General features: G+C 43.9%; 5 pseudogenes; 3 read left to right on the top strand and 2 right to left on the bottom strand.

The window, feature by feature from the left end:
* Positions 1-597: 597 nt before the first annotated feature.
* LOC143947201 (5S ribosomal RNA) lies at positions 598-716 on the bottom strand (annotated as a pseudogene).
* A 322-nt stretch (positions 717-1,038) lies between these two features.
* Positions 1,039-1,157, bottom strand: LOC143948026 (5S ribosomal RNA; annotated as a pseudogene).
* A 14,549-nt stretch (positions 1,158-15,706) lies between these two features.
* Positions 15,707-15,825, top strand: LOC143947952 (5S ribosomal RNA; annotated as a pseudogene).
* A 322-nt stretch (positions 15,826-16,147) lies between these two features.
* LOC143948494 (5S ribosomal RNA) lies at positions 16,148-16,266 on the top strand (annotated as a pseudogene).
* A 101-nt stretch (positions 16,267-16,367) lies between these two features.
* Positions 16,368-16,486, top strand: LOC143947202 (5S ribosomal RNA; annotated as a pseudogene).
* The last annotated feature ends 1,491 nt before the right edge of the window (positions 16,487-17,977 follow it).

A 17,977-nucleotide genomic window follows, 5' to 3' on the forward strand; every position in this document is an offset into this window, starting at 1 on the left:
GGACCCAGTTTCGCTTTTCGGAAGAATACCTCCGCGAGACATAGTAAGCTCATGGTGATCGTTGGAGATCGCTGTTCCAAACGTTGGACAGCTGATGAGCTGGTGAGCCGAGGGCGTCTCTTGCTCCCTGGGAGGGGACCCCACCCTATCCACTCTACCCACGACACCCCCTTACCCCTTCTTTTCCTTTTCTGCCATTTCCTTCCCCAATCTTCTCTTTCCCCTTCTCCCTCCTTTCAGTTCTACTATTTCCCTTCTTAACTCAAAAAAGGGAAAAGAAAATGGTATGTTCCGACCCCATTTGACTACTACACAATACTCTTCCCCTATCTATGGATATCTAAACTCTTCGAGGGTAGCAGGGCTAGTATCAATAATATTTTAAGTGGTAGAGGATCCCAACGAGATGGAGCTTTAATCTCATCTTGATATGACCGCAAAGCTGTACACGTGCTATTCTCCTCATACTTCTTACCATTGGCTCTGATATCCATGCAATATGATCGTTTGTTTATAACTATTTGTATCACACATTCTGTGAAGTTGCCTTTGCATTGTATGTCGCATACTACTAAATAAAAAAACAAAAAAAACAGAAGCCTATGGCACCTGGTATTCCCAGGCGGTCTCCCATCCAGGTACTAACCAGGCCCGACACTGTTTAGCATCCGAGATCAGACGAGATTGGGCGCTTTCAGGGTGATGGGGCCGTAGGTGATCTCTTCGGGCACTCTCAACCCTCTTGACAAATGCCAAGATGGTCACCTTGGGAAACAAGTGAAAAAAAAACAGGTCAATGTCAACAACATAAAAAGAAGAATACGGCACCTGGTATTCCAACGCCATCTCCCATCCAGGTACTAACTAGGCCCAACCCTTCTTAGCCTCAGAAAAGAGAAGAGATAGGGCTCTTTCAGGGTGATGCTGCTGTAAGCGATCTCTTTGGGCACTCTCAACCCTCTTGACAAATGCCAAGATGGTCACCTTGGGAAACAAGCAAAAAAAAGAAAACGAATTAACGCCAACAACATAAAAAGAAGCCTACAATAACTGGTAATCCCAGGTGGTCTCCCATCCAGGTACTAACCAGGCCCGACTCTTCTTAGCCTCCAAGATCAGATGAGATTGGGTGCTTTCAGAGTGATGTGGCCATAGACAATCTCTTCAGGCACTCTCAACCCTCTTGACAAACACCAAGATGGTCACTTTGGGAAATAAGCGAAAAAAAAAAACAGGTCAACGCCAACAACATAAAAAGAAGTCTACGACACCTGGTATTCCCAGGCGGTCTCCCATCCAGGTACTAACAAGGCCCGACTCTATTAGCCTCCAACATCAAACGAGATCGGGTGCTTTCAGGGTGATGTGCCCGTAGGCAATCTCTTCAGGCACTTTCAACCCTCTTGACAAATGCCAAGATGGTCACCTTAGGAAACAAGCAAAAAAATAAAAATAAGTCGGAAGCTAGAGACAATACGGCCCGAGTCCTCAATTTAATCCATGCGGCGCATGTACAGGGAAGGCCCTTGCTTATGTTGTCAACGGACGCGGAGAAGGCCTTTGACAGGGTGGCCTGGCACTTTATGCAGGCCACCCTGGAACATATAGGTCTTGGCCCCAACATGATGAGCTGGGTAATGTCGCTTTACTCCACGCCATCGGCAGCGGTACGGGTGACCGAGGGGTGCTCAGACTCTTTCCCCATCACTAATGGGACGAGGCAGGGGTGCCCTCTGTCTCCCCTAATTTTAATTCTGACACTGGAACCACTTATGTGTCACGTTCGGAATGACCCGAATATTACTGGCATATCCAAACCCTCGGCACACCACAAAATTGCGGCGTACGCTGATGATCTAATTTTTTCCGTCTCCAATCCACACATTTTGCTTCCCAAAATACTTGCGTCTCTACAGCGACACGGCAGCCTATCAAACTATAAAAACAATTGCGCCAAGTCGGCTGTATTGAATATATCGGTCCCGGATGGTGAGGCCAAGAGGCTCCGCTCCTCTTTTCCATTCTACTGGGCTGAAAAATCTATACGTTAACTGGGCGTTGACATCGCAGCGGATTTAGCGCAATTGTACCTGCTTGATTTTGTCCCTCTCCTGGATAGACTGAAATCTGATTTGGGAAACTGGCATGCTTTAACACTGACCTGGGTTGGGCGCTGTAATGCATTCAAAATGATGGCCCTCCCTCGGATCTTATACATGTTCCAGACATTACCGATCCGGTTACCCCCAATTTTTTTCAGACAACTGTAGGTGCTGCTCCGGGACTTTATTTGGGCGCGCAAACCGCCCAGAGCCCGTTTGCAATTGCTTGCCAGACCAAAGGACAAGGGGGGTCTGGGTCTCCCAGATCTCAGACAATTCTACAGAGTGACTCTGCTAGCGAGAGTCGTTGATTGGCATTGTAATGGCCCACACAAGCAGTGGGTGGAGATGGAGATTGAGGATGGATCCATTCCCCTATTGACCTCCCCGTGGCTCCTGTCCTCCCTACCAAAAGACCTCAGAGGTCACCCCGTAGTGGGAGCTACGTTGGCTGTTGTGCGGAGGTTGTTCCGCTGCACACACATTGCTCCCCTGCCATCACCAATGACTCTGGTTATAGGTAATCCAGACTTTTCATCGGGATTTACCAACAAGAAACTGCGACAGTTGACAGTGGTGGGGAAACAGCGTCTGGGAGAGGTGTGGCCCACGGGAGGGCTCCCGACCACGTAAACGGTCGCCGAGCTTTCTGACCCTCCGCTTGACTTGTTTAGTGCTTATCAACTTCGTCACTTTCTTCTGGCCATACAAAGGGCCCCCTACACTCCTAGAGACCTGACACCCTATAAATCCATCTGTCACAAAAGGGAACCTGTGCGACACACCCTCTCCCTCCTGTACAACCTATTAAGTAGTCAGGAGGAGGAGTCGACCCCCACCATTTATCCACAAATGGGAGAGGGACTTAGGCATCACATTTACCCCACAACAGATAGGGAAGATCCTGACCTTCGTACATAAAGCTTCCATCGCAAACCAATATCAAGATACAAGATAGTCTCACGCTGGTATAGAGTCCCATACCTTCTGAATAAAATGGATAGATCGATCCCGGATGTTTGTTGGAGGTGAAATTCAGATATGGGGACCATGGGACACCCTTTCTGGGCATGCCCGACCTTGAGGAACTTTTGGGTTCCCAGTAGCGTGCCTTCTACACTTGACCGAACAGCCTGTTCGAAAATACAAAAAAACCCTCACGATGCAACTCCTGAATGCCGCCCGGGCCTGCATTCCCGCACTGTGGAGGCAGCCTCAGCCCCCATCCAAGGTGCTGTGGTATTCCAAAGTCAATCATATTCTCCGGATGGAAGAATTGACCGCCACCCTTCACAACACTGAAGAGGCATTTAGTGTTACATGGAGGCCCTGGAGGTATTTTACTGGTACTCGAGACTACATTCGGGAGGTGAGCAGTGCCTCCGTCCCAGAAAACGACTGAACATCTAACGTTTACCTACGTAGGCCATGTCTGCCCTGGGTGGCATTCCCCCCCTCCTTTTTGTCTTTATTTTTCTTTTTTTCCCCGTCGCCATCCCCCCACCTCCTCTCTCTCCGTCTTTGCACTCTCTTCTTCCCCCGTCCTCCCTTTTGACTATGCCTTGTCTCCTTACTAGCCTTCGGGACCCAGAAGAACCCCAGGGTTCTGGACATGACCGGCTCATATTTTGCTCTGGTTCACGTAGGTCATGATAAGCTGGCTCGCTGTGGTCCCAGTTGTTCTCCATGATTACATTTGTCCGAACGGAGCTGCACTAGTTATACTGTACTACATGTCGGAGGTGGGGTTTCTCTATTTTCTGCATGAAACTGTAGGACTCCCCTCTGAGAACCCAGAGTTATTTGGCTGCCTATTTTTTGTTAGCATGTAATTGTGACCCTGGGTCATGCTGTATGGTTGACTGTTATATTTATATTGTTCTACTTATGCTTAATAAAAGAATAAAACAAAAAAAAAAAAAATAAGTCAATGCCAACAACTTAAAAAAAAAGCCTATGGCATCGAGAAATCCCAGGCGGTTTCCCATCCCGGTACTAACCAGGTCCCAACCCTGCTTAGCCTCTGAGATCAAATGCACGCTCAACCCTCTTGACAAACGCCAAGATGGTCACCTTGGGAAACAAACAAAAAAAACAAGTCAACGCCAACAACATAAAAAGAAGCCTGCAGCATTTGGAAAACCCAGACGGTCTCCGATCCAGGTACAAACCAGGCCCAATCCTGCTTAGCCTCTGAGACCAAACGAGATTGGGCGTTTTCAGGGTGTTGTGCCCGTAGGCAATTTCTTTGTGCACTCTTAACCCTCTTGACAAATGCCAAGATGGTCACCTTGGGAAACAAGGGAAAAAAAACAGGTCAAAGCCAACAACATAAAAAGAATCCTACGGCATCCGGTATTCCCAGGCGATCTCCCAATCAAGACACTAACCAGACCAGATCCTTCTATGTCACCTGGTCTTCCCAGGCAGTCTCCCATCCAGGTACTAACCAGGCCTGATGCTGCTAAGCCTCTGAAATCAGACGAGATCGGGTGCTTTCAGTGTGATGTGGCCGTAAGCGTTCTCTTCAAGACACGGCCAACCCTCTTGACAAACGCCAAGATGGTCGCCTTGAGAAACAAGCGAAAAAAACAGTTCAAAGCCAACAACATAAAAAGAAGCCTACGGCACCTGGTATTCACAGATGGTCTCCCATACAGGTATTAACCAGGCCGTACACTGCTAGGCCTCCGAGATCAGATGAGATTCTGCACTTTCAGGGTGATGTGGCCATAGGTGTTCTATTTAGACACTCTCAACCCTCTTGACAAATACCAAGATGGTTATCTTGGGAAACAAGTGAAAAAAAAAAGGTCAACGCCAACAACATAGACCCTGGCGGTCTCCCATCTGACCCAGACCCTGCTTAGCCTCTGAGATCGGGCGCTTTCAGGGTGATGTGACCTCAGGCGAACGCTTTGGGACATACTCAAAACTCTTGACTGATGCTAAAATGGTCACCTTGGGAAACAAGCGAAAGAAAAACAGGTCAAAGCCAACAATATAAAAAGATTCCTACGGCACCTTTAATTAGGTACTATCCAGGCCGGACCCTGCTTAGCCTCTGAGATCAGATGAGATCGGGCGCTTTCAGGGGGATGTGGCCGTAGGAGATTTCTTTGGGCTCTCTCAGCCCTCTTGACAAATGCCAAGATGATCACCTTGGGAAACAAGCGGAAAAAAAAAAACATGTCAACGCCAACAACATAAAAAGAATGCTACGGCACCTGGTATTCCCAGTTGGTCTCCCATCCAGTTACTAATCAGGCCCGACAATGCTTAGCCTCCGAGATCAGACAAGATCAGGCACTTTCAAGGTGATGGGGCCATAGGCGATCTCTTCGGGCACTCTCAACCATCTTGACAAACGCCAACATGGTCATCTTGGGAAACAAGCGAAAAAAACCAAGTCATTGCCAACATTGGAGGCTAAGCAGGGTTGGGCAATCAGTTTCCTTGCCTGAAATAGGCATCTCAGAACTGCCATCTGGCTACTTCCCGGGTTTCCAACTCCTTCAACTAATCCCAGGAGACAATACTTCGCCTCCATCCTGGTGGAGGTTCCAACCACCCGATCAATGGTTCCTGTCACCTCTGTCCAGTAGCGGATCAACTTCGGGCATCTCCAAAACATGTGCATCATGTCTCCCCCCATGTTCCCGCACCGGGGGCAACTTGCGTCCGGCCGTTCGGCCAAACTGAAAAAGTTTACGAGGAGCATAATAGGTTCTATATAATAAGAACAGATGTGACATCCTGTGTGAGGAGAGCCACAATTCACCACAGGCAGGATTCCTGTGGCCAATTATAGCTCAGGGGGGTTTAGTACACACCCCACACTATATAAGGCCGCCAGCATGGCGGCCTTGTATAGTGTGTTGCGGTGGTCAGGGAAAGAGGACGATAGGCAGGGACAGTGTCTTTACTGCTTGGGAACCTAGCACTGTTACAGTGGGTGTTATGTGCCTCCTGCACAGTACACACCTGAAGCTACCCTTTATTACTGGTGTTCAATTTCTGCAATACATGCATCTGCAGTGCAGAAGTTAGAGTCGGTGTTGTGTGCCTCCTGCACAGTATACACCTTATTGCTGGTGTTCTGTTTCTGTAATACAGGAACCTAGTACTGTTACAGTGCTAGGGTGTACAGAGAAGCTGGTATATATAGAAGACTACAGCATACAGAAGAAAGGCTAGTGAATACAGAATACAGGTTTCGTGTATGTAGCTAGTCTTGAGTATACAGAGATGCTAGAGTAAACAGTGAGGCTGGGGTACACAGAGAGGCTAGTTTAAAGACAAATACAAAGATGTTAGTGTATATAGAGAGGTTAGTGTATAGAGAGAGTCGAGTGTATACAGAAAGGACAGTGCATATAGAGAAGCTAGTGTATACAGAAAGGGTATACATGAAAGCTGACATTCTATACAGAAGACTGGGTAGTGTATACAGAGAGTCTAGTGGGTACAGAAGACAGGCTGGTGTATTCTAGCTAGTTTTTACAGTCTAGTGTATACAGAAGACAGGCTGTGGTATACAGAGAGTTTAGTGTATTCAGAGAGTCTAGTGTATACAGCTGGCGAGTGTATACATAAGACTGGCTAGTTTACACAGTGTTTACAGAGATGCAAGGGTGTACAGAGAAGCTGGTATATATAGAAGACTACAGCATACAGAAGAAAGGCTAGTTAATACACAATACAGAAGACTCGTGTATGTAGATAGGCTTGAGTATACAGAGATGCTAGAGTAAACAGTGAGGCTGGGGTACACAGAGAGGCTAATTTAAAGAGAGGCTAGTATATACAAAGATGTTAGTGTATATAGAGAGGTTAATGTATAGAGAAGGTCGAGAGTATACAGAAAGGACAGTGCATATAGAGAAACTAGTGTATGCAGAAGACAGGCTTGGGTATACATCAAAGCTGACAGTGTATACAGAAGACTGGGTAGTGCATACAGAGAGTCTATTGGGTAAAGAAGACAGGCTGGTGTATTCTAGCTAGTTTTTACAGTCTAATGTATACAGAAGACAGGCTGTGGTATACTGAGGGTTTAGTGTATTCAGAGAGTCTAGTGTACAGAGATGCAAGGGTGTACAGAGAAGCAGGAAGCTAGTATATATAAGGCTAGTGAATACAGGCTAGTGAATGCAGATAGGCTTGAGTATACAGAGATGCTAGAGTAAACAATGAGGCTGGGGTACACAGAGAGGCTAATTTAAAGAGAGGCTAGTATATACAAAGATGTTAGTGTATATAGAGAGGTTAGTGTATAGAGAGAGTCGAGTGTATACAGATAGGACAGTGGATATAGAGAGACTAGTGTATACAGAAGACAGGCTTGGGTATACATCCAAGCTGACAGTGTATACAGAAGACTGGGTAGTGTATACAGAGAATCTAGTGAACCTAGTAAACCAGGCTGGTGTATTCTAGCTAGTGTTTACAGTCTAGTGTATACAGAAGACAGGCTGTGGTATACAGAGGATTTAGTGTATTACAGAGATGCAAGGGTGTACAGAGAAGCTAGTATATATAAAAGACTACAGCATACAGAAGAAAGGCTAGTGAATACAGAATAAAGGCTGGCTTCTACGGAGAGGCTACCACTACGGAGATGCAGAACACTATATATAGAGAGAGGGTATATAGAGAGGCTAGATTATACAGAGAGGCTAGTGCATAGAGTGAAGCTATTGTATATAGAAGCCTGGTTAGTGTATACAGAGAAGCTAGTGTGTACAGAAGAAAGGCTAGACAGGCTATAAAGAGAGACAAGTTTTTACAGAAGACAGTTTGGGGTATACAGAGATGCTAGTTTATACAGAGAGACTAATGTATACAGAAGACAGGCTAGGGCATACAGAAGACAGAAGACGGGCTAGTGTATTCAGAACATAGGCTAGTGTATATCGAAGACAGGCTATTGTATGCAGAAGACCGGCTAGTGTAAACATGCTGGTGTATATAGAGAGGCTAGTGAATTTAGAGGGTAGGCTAAGTGATAACAGAAGGCAATCTGGGCTATACAGAGACATTTCATCATTTCATCTAGCTCACATCTCTAATGGAGTTTGTCTCATTGCCATGTTATGCCTTTACATTCTTGTGCTAAATATAGATCACTACACGATTTTAATCATCCACATCAAGCATGCAATAAAACTATCATAAATCAAAATAAACCATGTACTCTTTTGCTCTATTTTGCATATTTGTACCGGGACTGTGAGTATGTGACAGTCCTGACACACCATCCTGACTTATTTTTCTTTATTTCTTATTAGAAATGGAGAGTACTATCTCAAAATCCGCTTAAATCTATTCACTTCTACCGCTAATTGTACCTTAATGCAAAATGTTCACAAAACCATCCATTTGCTACCAGACATGCTGCACATACTAAGAGTAATGTAACCATCGCTCTCTAACGATGTAAACAGTTTTATTGCTTTTCTGACATTGACCGAGTATCTCTGACATTAACTGAGTATCTCTCTGCACTATGATCTTAATAATAATAATAATAATAATAATAGAATTGTGTAATGCAAAGATCAACTAGTCAATCAATAAGCTTTCTCATTGGTACCAGCATATCCTTTAAATTTAGACTAACTCAACTATTTCTCGGCCATTTTCAAGCTAAGCTTTCAATCTCTTACCTTTGAACAGCGATACTTCCTCCCTACAATATTAAAGGGGTTGTAAAGGTACATTTTTTATTTTCTACATAGCTTCCATTAAGCTAGTGCATTGTTGGTTCACTTATCTTTTCCTTCGATTTCCCTTCTAAATGTTTTTTTTTCTTTGTTTTCTTTGTCTGAATTTCTCACTTCCTGTTCCTCCTCAGTAAGCTGTTCAGTAAGCTGTTCTGGCTGACTAACCACCAGCTCGAATGATGGTGAGAAGTTTACTGAGGAGAAAAAGGAAGTGAGATATTCAGACAAAGCAAAAAAACATTTAGAAGGGAAATCAAAGGAAAAGGTAAGTGAACCAACAATGCACTAGCTCAAAGGAACCTATGTAGAAAATAAAAAAATTACCTTTACAACCCCTTTAAGCCATTTAAATGTCCTATTGGTCGCCTATATTATACAACAATATGTAGAGAATAAAACTAGTCTTACATCTTAATAAAACAGTTTTATTGCTCAACCAGTATCAGCTGTCATGACAAATAAACGTTTCCACTGTTTTTTTTTTTTTAACTCCGTTTTTTATTAACAATAGTTGGCACAGACATATATAATTAGTACATCTTTGTGTGATATAAACAAGACATGATAAACATTGGCAAGTCATACTATAGTAATTGCCCTGTACCTCAGTTATACCAAAATCGTATACCAATTGTATTTTTTAACGTTTCCACTGTTTGACTCTATTTTCTGTATTACTTCTTTTTCTCCACCTTATCTGTCACAGTTAAAACACAGTGACAAAACATTTCTTTTTACCGCAGCAAAATGTGAGAAAAGCAGTGTAAGCCGTCTTTCTGCCATATGCAACCATCTCTCGCTACCTCTATACAATAGGTTTCTCTTTCCAGTGGAAACGGAAAACAGTCAGTGTAAGCCGTCTTCGTGCGTAACAAAATTAATGGAACGATTTACACGTTGGAATTTGCAAGCTACGTCAATTTACTCTTAAATAATGTACCTTTGCATTTATCCCTTGACTTTGCAACTATCCCTTGATCCCTTTTGTGTATTCACGTTATCTCGACCTATATATACTGCCTCAATATTTTCCTAATTTGTTTTCCTATACTTATTATTATTATATTATAGAGATTACTAACTCTAAATCATTGTAAACCTAACCATAGTTATAATGTCCACAGCTAATTTTACGTTAAAGAAAAATTCACACAAAACCATCTTTTTAAAACCTTTACACATTAAGAGTAATGCAACCATCTCTCGCTACCTCTATGCAATAGGATTCTCTTTCCAGTGGAAACGGAAAACAGTCAGTGTAAGCCGTCTTCTTGAGCATCAAAATTAATGGAACGATTTACACGTTGGAATTTGCAAGCTACGTCAATTTACTGTTAAATAGAGTACCTTTGCATTTAACCCTTGACTTTGCTACTATCCCTTGATCCCTTTTGTGTATTCACTATATCTCGACCTATACATACTGCCTCAAAATATTCCTAATTTGTTTTGCTATACTTATTATTATTATTTTATAGAGATTACTATCTCTAAATCATTGTAACAAGTTATAATGTCTACAGCTAATTTTACGTTAAAGCAAAAGTCACACAAAACCATATTTTTAAAACCTTTTACACACTGCACATTAAGATTAATGCAACCATCTCTCGCTACCTCTATGCAATAGGATTCTCTTTCTGACTCTATTTTGTGTATTACTTCTTCTCCACATTAACTGTCACACTGATAACCATTTGTAACACATAACACTTGCAACACATTTTTTAACAGCGGCAAAATGTGAGAAAATCAGTGGGACGGTTTACTTGATTGAGAAGTGGTTGCAGTAGCAAAGCATAACAATACAGTTTGATTACATTAATAACACATAATGCAACTATTTTACATTCATTTTACATTTACATCATGCATACATCCTAATGTAAGCTGTCTATCACTATTAATGTTCATGGTTACTGATACATTATGCCGATGACCAGTGGAAACGGAAAACAGTCAGTGTAAGCCGTCTTCGTGCGTAACATAATTAATGGAACGATTTACACGTTGGAATTTTCAAGCTACGTCAATTTACTCTATTGAACAATGTAAAGGTAAGCTAGATATTTTGTGTATTTCCACTTAAACTCGACCTGTATATACTGTCTCTATATTATCTTTTCTAATTTTGCTAAATTAGATTATAGAGTTTGCTATGTCTAAATCCAGGTTACCTACTCACCTTTATTACGTATACTGCTAATTTTAGGATAATACAAAACCATCTTATTGCTTCTTTACACGCTGCACATATTAAGAGTAATGCAATGCTACCGTGAACAGTTTAATTGCTCGTCTCACATTTAGCTGGTATCTCTCTGCTATAGGAAACTGAATTTGTACTAGAACGATCACTCATCTAATATCAGTCCACTCAGTGCTACTGGGATAACTTTTACATTTAGAGTAATGAAATGATTTCTCAGTCATTTTGGAGCTACTGCAACTAACGCTTCCGATCTAATTTCGACTGCAATACTTAATCTCTGCTATTGTAGAATATTTAGCTGCTTAGCTCACACTTTGCTGTACGTAGCCGTGGCGATTGGCATTTCAACTCTAATTCATATTCACATTTCTAATGCAGTTTGTCTTTTTGCCATGTCATCCTCTGTTAGTTATTATGCTTTCTCATCCTTGTGCTCCAATATTGGGGTATATTCACTACATGATTAAAGACACGTAATGAACTTGATTGATAAAAACCTACACACGTTGTTGCTGTTATTTCGTGTATTTTCACTTAAACCCGTTATAGTTATTTTTCTATATTTATTACTAGTATAAAAAGATTACTATCTCTAAATCCTGGTAAACCAGCTCACACTAAACCATCTAATTTCTACCTTACACGCAGCACATATTAACATATTAACATTTAGCCGGTATAGTGAAATAGTAAACGAAATGCGTAGATCACTCATCTAATATCGTCTTTTTAGTGCTGCCGGAACATATTTTAAATTTAGAGTAATGCAACGATTTCTCAGTTTTATGAAGCTACTGCAACTAACGCTTTGAATCTCTTTCCTGATAAATTACGCTCTGCAATATTAAGCCATGTAAATTGTCCTATTGGTCTGCTAACAATGCTATGTATAATAATACAAATCTTTTAAAAGCAATATCGTCTCACTGCAATACTTACACTCTGCATAATATATATGAATAATGCGAATAATGCTAATAATAAAGTCGTCTAAAACACGGCTATAAGTAGAGAATAAAACTATCTTACATCAAAATAAACCATGTACTGCCAAACCAATAACGGCCAATTACTTAACGTCTATCAGTCAATGACTTAACAAAGTAAACTTAGCACTCTTTTGCTCTATTTTGAATAGTTGTAGTTCTCCACATTAACTGTCACATTGATATCACCACTGACAACACACCACTTTTTAACAGCACCAAAATATGAAAAAAGCACTTTATATGTTTCAAAAGTAGTTACATTAGCAAAAAATAAAGTCCTGTCTTCTTTACACGCTAGCTTTTCTGTATACATTAATCTCTCTGTGTACACCAGCCACTCAATATAGACTAGCCTCTCTGTCTTCTGTATACAGGTGCCCGTAAACTATATACACTAGCCTGCCTTCTTTTTACAATAGTCTCGGTGTCTCAGCCTCTCTGCATACACTAGCCTCACTGAATTCCCCAGACTGTCTTCTGTATACACAAGCCTATCTGTAAAAAAAAATAGCCGTTCTTCTGCATACTCTAGCCTCTCTGTGTAACACAGTCTCTCTCTGGATTCCCTAGCCTACATCTCTGCATACCCAGGACCTTCCTCTGTATAATCTAGCCTATCTGTATACACTAGCCTGTCTTTTGTACAAATTAGCTTCTCTGTAGCCGGTCTTCTGTATACACGAGCCTCACTGTCTACTCTTGGTTGTCTTTTGTATACACTAGCATCTCTTTATACATTAGCTCTCTGTATACCCAAGCCTCTCTGTATACACTAGTCCACCGGTATGCACTAGCAAGTCTGCATACACTAGCCTCTCTTTGTAACTCAACTTCTCTCTCTGTATACCTTAGCCTCCATCTCTGCATACCCAGGACGTTCTTCTCTATAATCTAGCCTATGTGTATACACTAGCCGGTCTTCTGTAGACATTAGCCTCCCTGTATAAACTAGCTGGTCTACTGTATACACTAGTCCGTCTGTATACACTAGCAAGCTTGCATACACTAGCCTCTCTGTGTAACCCAGCCTCCATCTCTGCATACCCAGGACGTTCTTCTCTATAATCTAGCCTATTTGTATACACTAGCCTGTCTTTTGTACACATTAGCCTCTCTGTATAAACTAGCCGGCCTCTGGGGTTCTTCTGGGTCCCGAAGGCTAGTAAGGAGACAAGGCATAGTCAAAAGGGAGGACGGGGGAAGAAGAGAGTGCAAAGACGGAGAGAGAGGAGGTGGGGGGATGGCGACGGGGAAAAAAAGAAAAATAAAGACAAAAAGGAGGGGGGAATGCCACCCAGGGCAGACATGGCCTACGTAGGTAAACGTTAGATGTTCAGTCGTTTTCTGGGACGGAGGCACTGCTCACCTCCCGAATGTAGTCTCGAGTACCAGTAAAATACCTCCAGGGCCTTCATGTAACACTAAATGCCTCTTCAGTGTTGTGAAGGGTGGCGGTCAATTCTTCCATCCGGAGAATATGATTGACTTTGGAATACCACAGCACCTTGGATGGGGGCTGAGGCTGCCTCCACAGTGCGGGAATGCAGGCCCGGGCGGCATTCAGGAGTTGCATCGTGAGGGTTTTTTTGTATTTTCGAACAGGCTGTTCGGTCAAGTGTAGAAGGCACGCTACTGGGAACCCAAAAGTTCCTCAAGGTCGGGCATGCCCAGAAAAGGTGTCCCATGGTCCCCATATCTGAATTTCACCTCCAACAAACATCTGGGATCGATCTATCCATTTTATTCAGAAGGTATGGGACTCTATACCAGCGTGAGACTATCTTGTATCTTGATATTGGTTTGCGATGGAAGCTTTATGTACTAAGGTCAGGATTTTCCCTATCTGTTGTGGGGTAAATGTGATGCCTAAGTCCCTCTCCCATTTGTGGATAAATGGTGGGGGTCGACTCCTCCTCCTGACTACTCAATAGGTTGTACAGGAGGGAGAGGGTGTGTCGCACAGGTTCCCTTTTGTGACAGATGGATTTATAGGGTGTCAGGTCTCTAGGAGTGTAGGGGGCCCTTTGTATGGCCAGAAGAAAGTGACGAAGTTGATAAGCACTAAACAAGTCAAGCGGAGGGTCAGAAAGCTCGGCGACAGTTTACGTGGTCGGGAGCCCTCCCGTGGGCCACACCTCTCCCAGACGCTGTTTCCCCACCACTGTCAACTGTCGCAGTTTCTTGTTGGTAAATCCCGGTGGGAAGTCTGGATTACCTATAACCGGAGTCATTGGTGATGGCAGGGGAGCAATGTGTGTGCAGCGGAACAACCTCCGCACAACAGCCAACGTAGCTCCCACTACGGGGTGACCTCTGAGGTCTTTTGGTAGGGAGGACAGGAGCCACGGGGAGGTCAATAGGAGAATGGAACCATCCTCAATCTCCATCTCCACCCACTGCTTGTGTGGGCCATTACAATGCCAATCAACGACTCTCGCTAGCAGAGTCACTCTGTAGTATTGTCTGAGATCTGGGAGACCCAGACCCCCCTTGTCCTTTGGTCTGGCAAGCAATTGCAAACGGGCTCTGGGCGGTTTGCGCTCCCAAATAAAGTCCCGGAGCAGCACCTGCAGTTGTCTGAAAAAAATTGGGGGTAACCGGATCGGTAATGTCTGGAACATGTATAAGATCCGAGGGAGGGCCATCATTTTGAATGCATTACAGCGCCCAAACCAGGTCAGTGTTAAAGCATGCCAGTTTCCCAAATTAGATTTCAGTCTATCCAGGAGAGGGACAAAATTAAGCAGGTACAATTGCGATAAATCGGCTGCGATGTCAACGCCCAGTTAACGTATAGATTTTTCAGCCCAGTAGAATGGAAAAGAGGAGCGGAGCCTCTTGGCCTCACCATCCGGGACCGATATATTCAATACAGCCGACTTGGCGCAATTGTTTTTATAGTTTGATAGGCTGCCGTGTCGCTGTAGAGACACAAGTATTTTGGGAAGCAAAATGTGTGGATTGGAGACGGAAAAAATTAGATCGTCAGCGTACGCCGCAATTTTGTGGTGTGCCGAGGGTTTGGATATGCCAGTAATATTCGGGTCATTCCGAACGTGACACATAAGTGGTTCCAGTGTCATAATTAAAATTAGGGGAGACAGAGAGCACCCTTGCCTCGTCCCATTAGTGATGGGGAAAGAGTCCGAGCACCACTCGGTCACCCGTACCGCTGCCGATGGCGTGGAGTAAAGCGACATTACCCAGCTCATCATGTTGGGGCCAAGACCTATATGTTCCAGGGTGGCCTGCATAAAGTGCCAGGCCACCTTGTCAAAGGCCTTCTCCGCATCCGTTGACAACATAAGCAAGGGCCTTCCCTGTACATGCGCCGCATGGATTAAATTGAGGACTCGGGCCGTATTGTCTCTAGCTTCCGACTTATTTTTATTTTTTTGCTTGTTTCCCAAGGTGACCATCTTGGCGTTTGTCAAGAGGGTTGAAAGTGCCTGAAGAGATTGCCTACGGGCACATCACCCTGAAAGCACCCGATCTCGTTTGATGTTGGAGGCTAATAGAGTCGGGCCTTGTTAGTACCTGGATGGGAGACCGCCTGGGAATACCAGGTGTCGTAGACTTTTTTTTATGTTGTTGGCGTTGACCTGTTTTTTTTTCGCTTATTTCCCAAAGTGACCATCTTGGTGTTTGTCAAGAGGGTTGAGAGTGCCTGAAGAGATTGCCTATGGCCACATCACTCTGAAAGCACCCAATCTCGTCTGATCTTGGAGGCTAAGAAGAGTCGGGCCTGGTTAGTACCTGGATGGGAGACCACCTGGGATTACCAGTTATTGTAGGCTTCTTTTTATGTTGTTGGCGTTGATTCGTTTTCTTTTTTTTTGCTTGTTTCCCAAGGTGACCATCTTGGCATTTGTCAAGAGGGTTGAGAGTGCCCAAAGAGATCGCTTACAGCAGCATCACCCTGAAAGAGCCCTATCTATTCTCTTTTCTGAGGCTAAGAAGGGTTGGGCCTAGTTAGTACCTGGATGGGAGATGGAGTTGGAATACCAGGTGCCGTATTCTTCTTTTTATGTTGTTGACATTGACCTGTTTTTTATCGCTTGTATCTCAAGGTGACTATCTTGGCATTTGTCAAGAGGGTTGAGAATGCCCAAAGAGATTGCCTATGGGCACATAACCCTGAAAGCACCCGATCTCCTCTGATCTCAGAAGCTAAACAGGGTTGGGCCTTGCTAGTACCTGGATTGGAGACCACCTGGGAATTCTAGGTGCTGTAGGCTTCTTTTTATGTTGTTGGCCTTGACCTGTTTTTTTTTTCACTTGTTTCCCAAGGTGACCATCTTGGCGTATGTCAAGAGGGTTGAGAGTGCCCGAAGAGATTACCTACGGCCCCATCACCCTGAAAGCGCCCAATCTCGTCTGATCTCGGATGCTAAACAGTGTCGGGCCTGGTTAGTACCTGGATGGGAGACCGCCTGGGAATACCAGGTGCCATAGGCTTCTTTTTTTTATTTTTTTTTATTTAGTAGTATGCAACATACAATGCAAAGGCAACTTCACAGAATGTGTGATACAAATAGTTACAAACAAACGATCATATTGCATGGATATCAGAGCCAATGGTAAGAAGTCCGAGGAGAATAGCATGTGTACAGCTTTGCGGTCATATCAAGATGAGATTAAAGCTCCATCTCGTTGGGATCCTCTACCACGTAAAATATTATTGATACTAGCCCTGCTATCCTCGAAGAGTTTAGATATCCATAGATAGGGGAAGAGTATTGTGTAGTAGTCAAATGGGGTCGGAACATACCATTTTCTTTTCCCTTTTTTGAGTTAAGAAGGGAAATAGTAGAACTGAAAGGAGGGAGAAGGGGAAAGAGAAGATTGGGGAAGGAAATGGCAGAAAAGGAAAAGAAGGGGTAAGGGGGTGTCGTGGGTAGAGTGGATAGGATGGGGTCCCCTCCCAGGGAGCAAGAGACGCCCTCGGCTCACCAGCTCATCAGCTGTCCAACGTTTGGAACAGCGATCTCCAACGATCACCATGAGCTTACTATGTCTCGCGGAGGTATTCTTCCGAAAAGCGAAACTGGGTCCAGTAGAACCATCTGTTCCCATGCTCCTCCCTCATTGTGGCAGTCAGGTCTTCCATTCGTTCAATATCATTTACCCTTGCGAACCACTGGGTCACCATTGGAGCAGATTGCTCTTTCCACTGACTTGGGATACAGGCCCTAGCTGCATTGAGGAGATGTTTAAGTAAGGACTTATGATAACGCTTTCTCGACATAGGAGTTAGATTGAGAAGAACTGCTGTGGGATCATTGGCTAAGGAAATGTCTGTGAACTTGTGGATGAGTCTCAGGACAGGCTGCCAGAATGTTTGTAATTTAGGGCATTCCCAGAAAATGTGGAGAATGGTGCCAGCCTGTTGCCCGCAGCGACAGCAGCGGTCAGATTGACCGGGGAATATTTTGGCCAACACCACCGGTGTACGATACCAGCGTGTGATCAGCTTATATGAGATCTCCTGATATTTACTGCAGAGTGACGACTTATGGGCGAAAAAGAGTATTCTGTCCTTCTGTGGTTTGGAGAATGTAGTTTGTAAGTCCCTTTTCCATTTAGCTAGGAAGGGTGGATCCGTGGAGGATTGTGCGTCTGTAAGGATTTGGTAGGACCTAGAGAGGAAACCACGAACTGGGCCATCATCCAGGCAAAGTTCCTCAAAGGGGTGGAATTGTCTAGAGAAGAACGAATGGTTAGGTAGTGATCCGAGGAAATGGATTAGCTGTCTAGCTCTCCAGCTATCCAATGCAACAGGTACTTGCTCTAGCAGTATGGTCCCCATGGGAATCAAGCCCGTGGGTCCAAGAAATAGGGCTGCTCTCAGAAGCCCTTTCGGGGCTTGCCTGGTAAAGGCCTGGTCAGACAGGCCCGGAGGGAATCTAGGATGTCCAATAATTGGGGTCATAGGAGAAGGGAAGTTAG

This window comes from Lithobates pipiens, unplaced genomic scaffold (assembly GCF_037356315.1).
Source record: "Lithobates pipiens isolate NorthernLeopardFrog02 unplaced genomic scaffold, aLitPip1_a1.2 Scaffold_30, whole genome shotgun sequence".
NCBI classification, from domain to species: domain Eukaryota; kingdom Metazoa; phylum Chordata; class Amphibia; order Anura; family Ranidae; genus Lithobates; species Lithobates pipiens.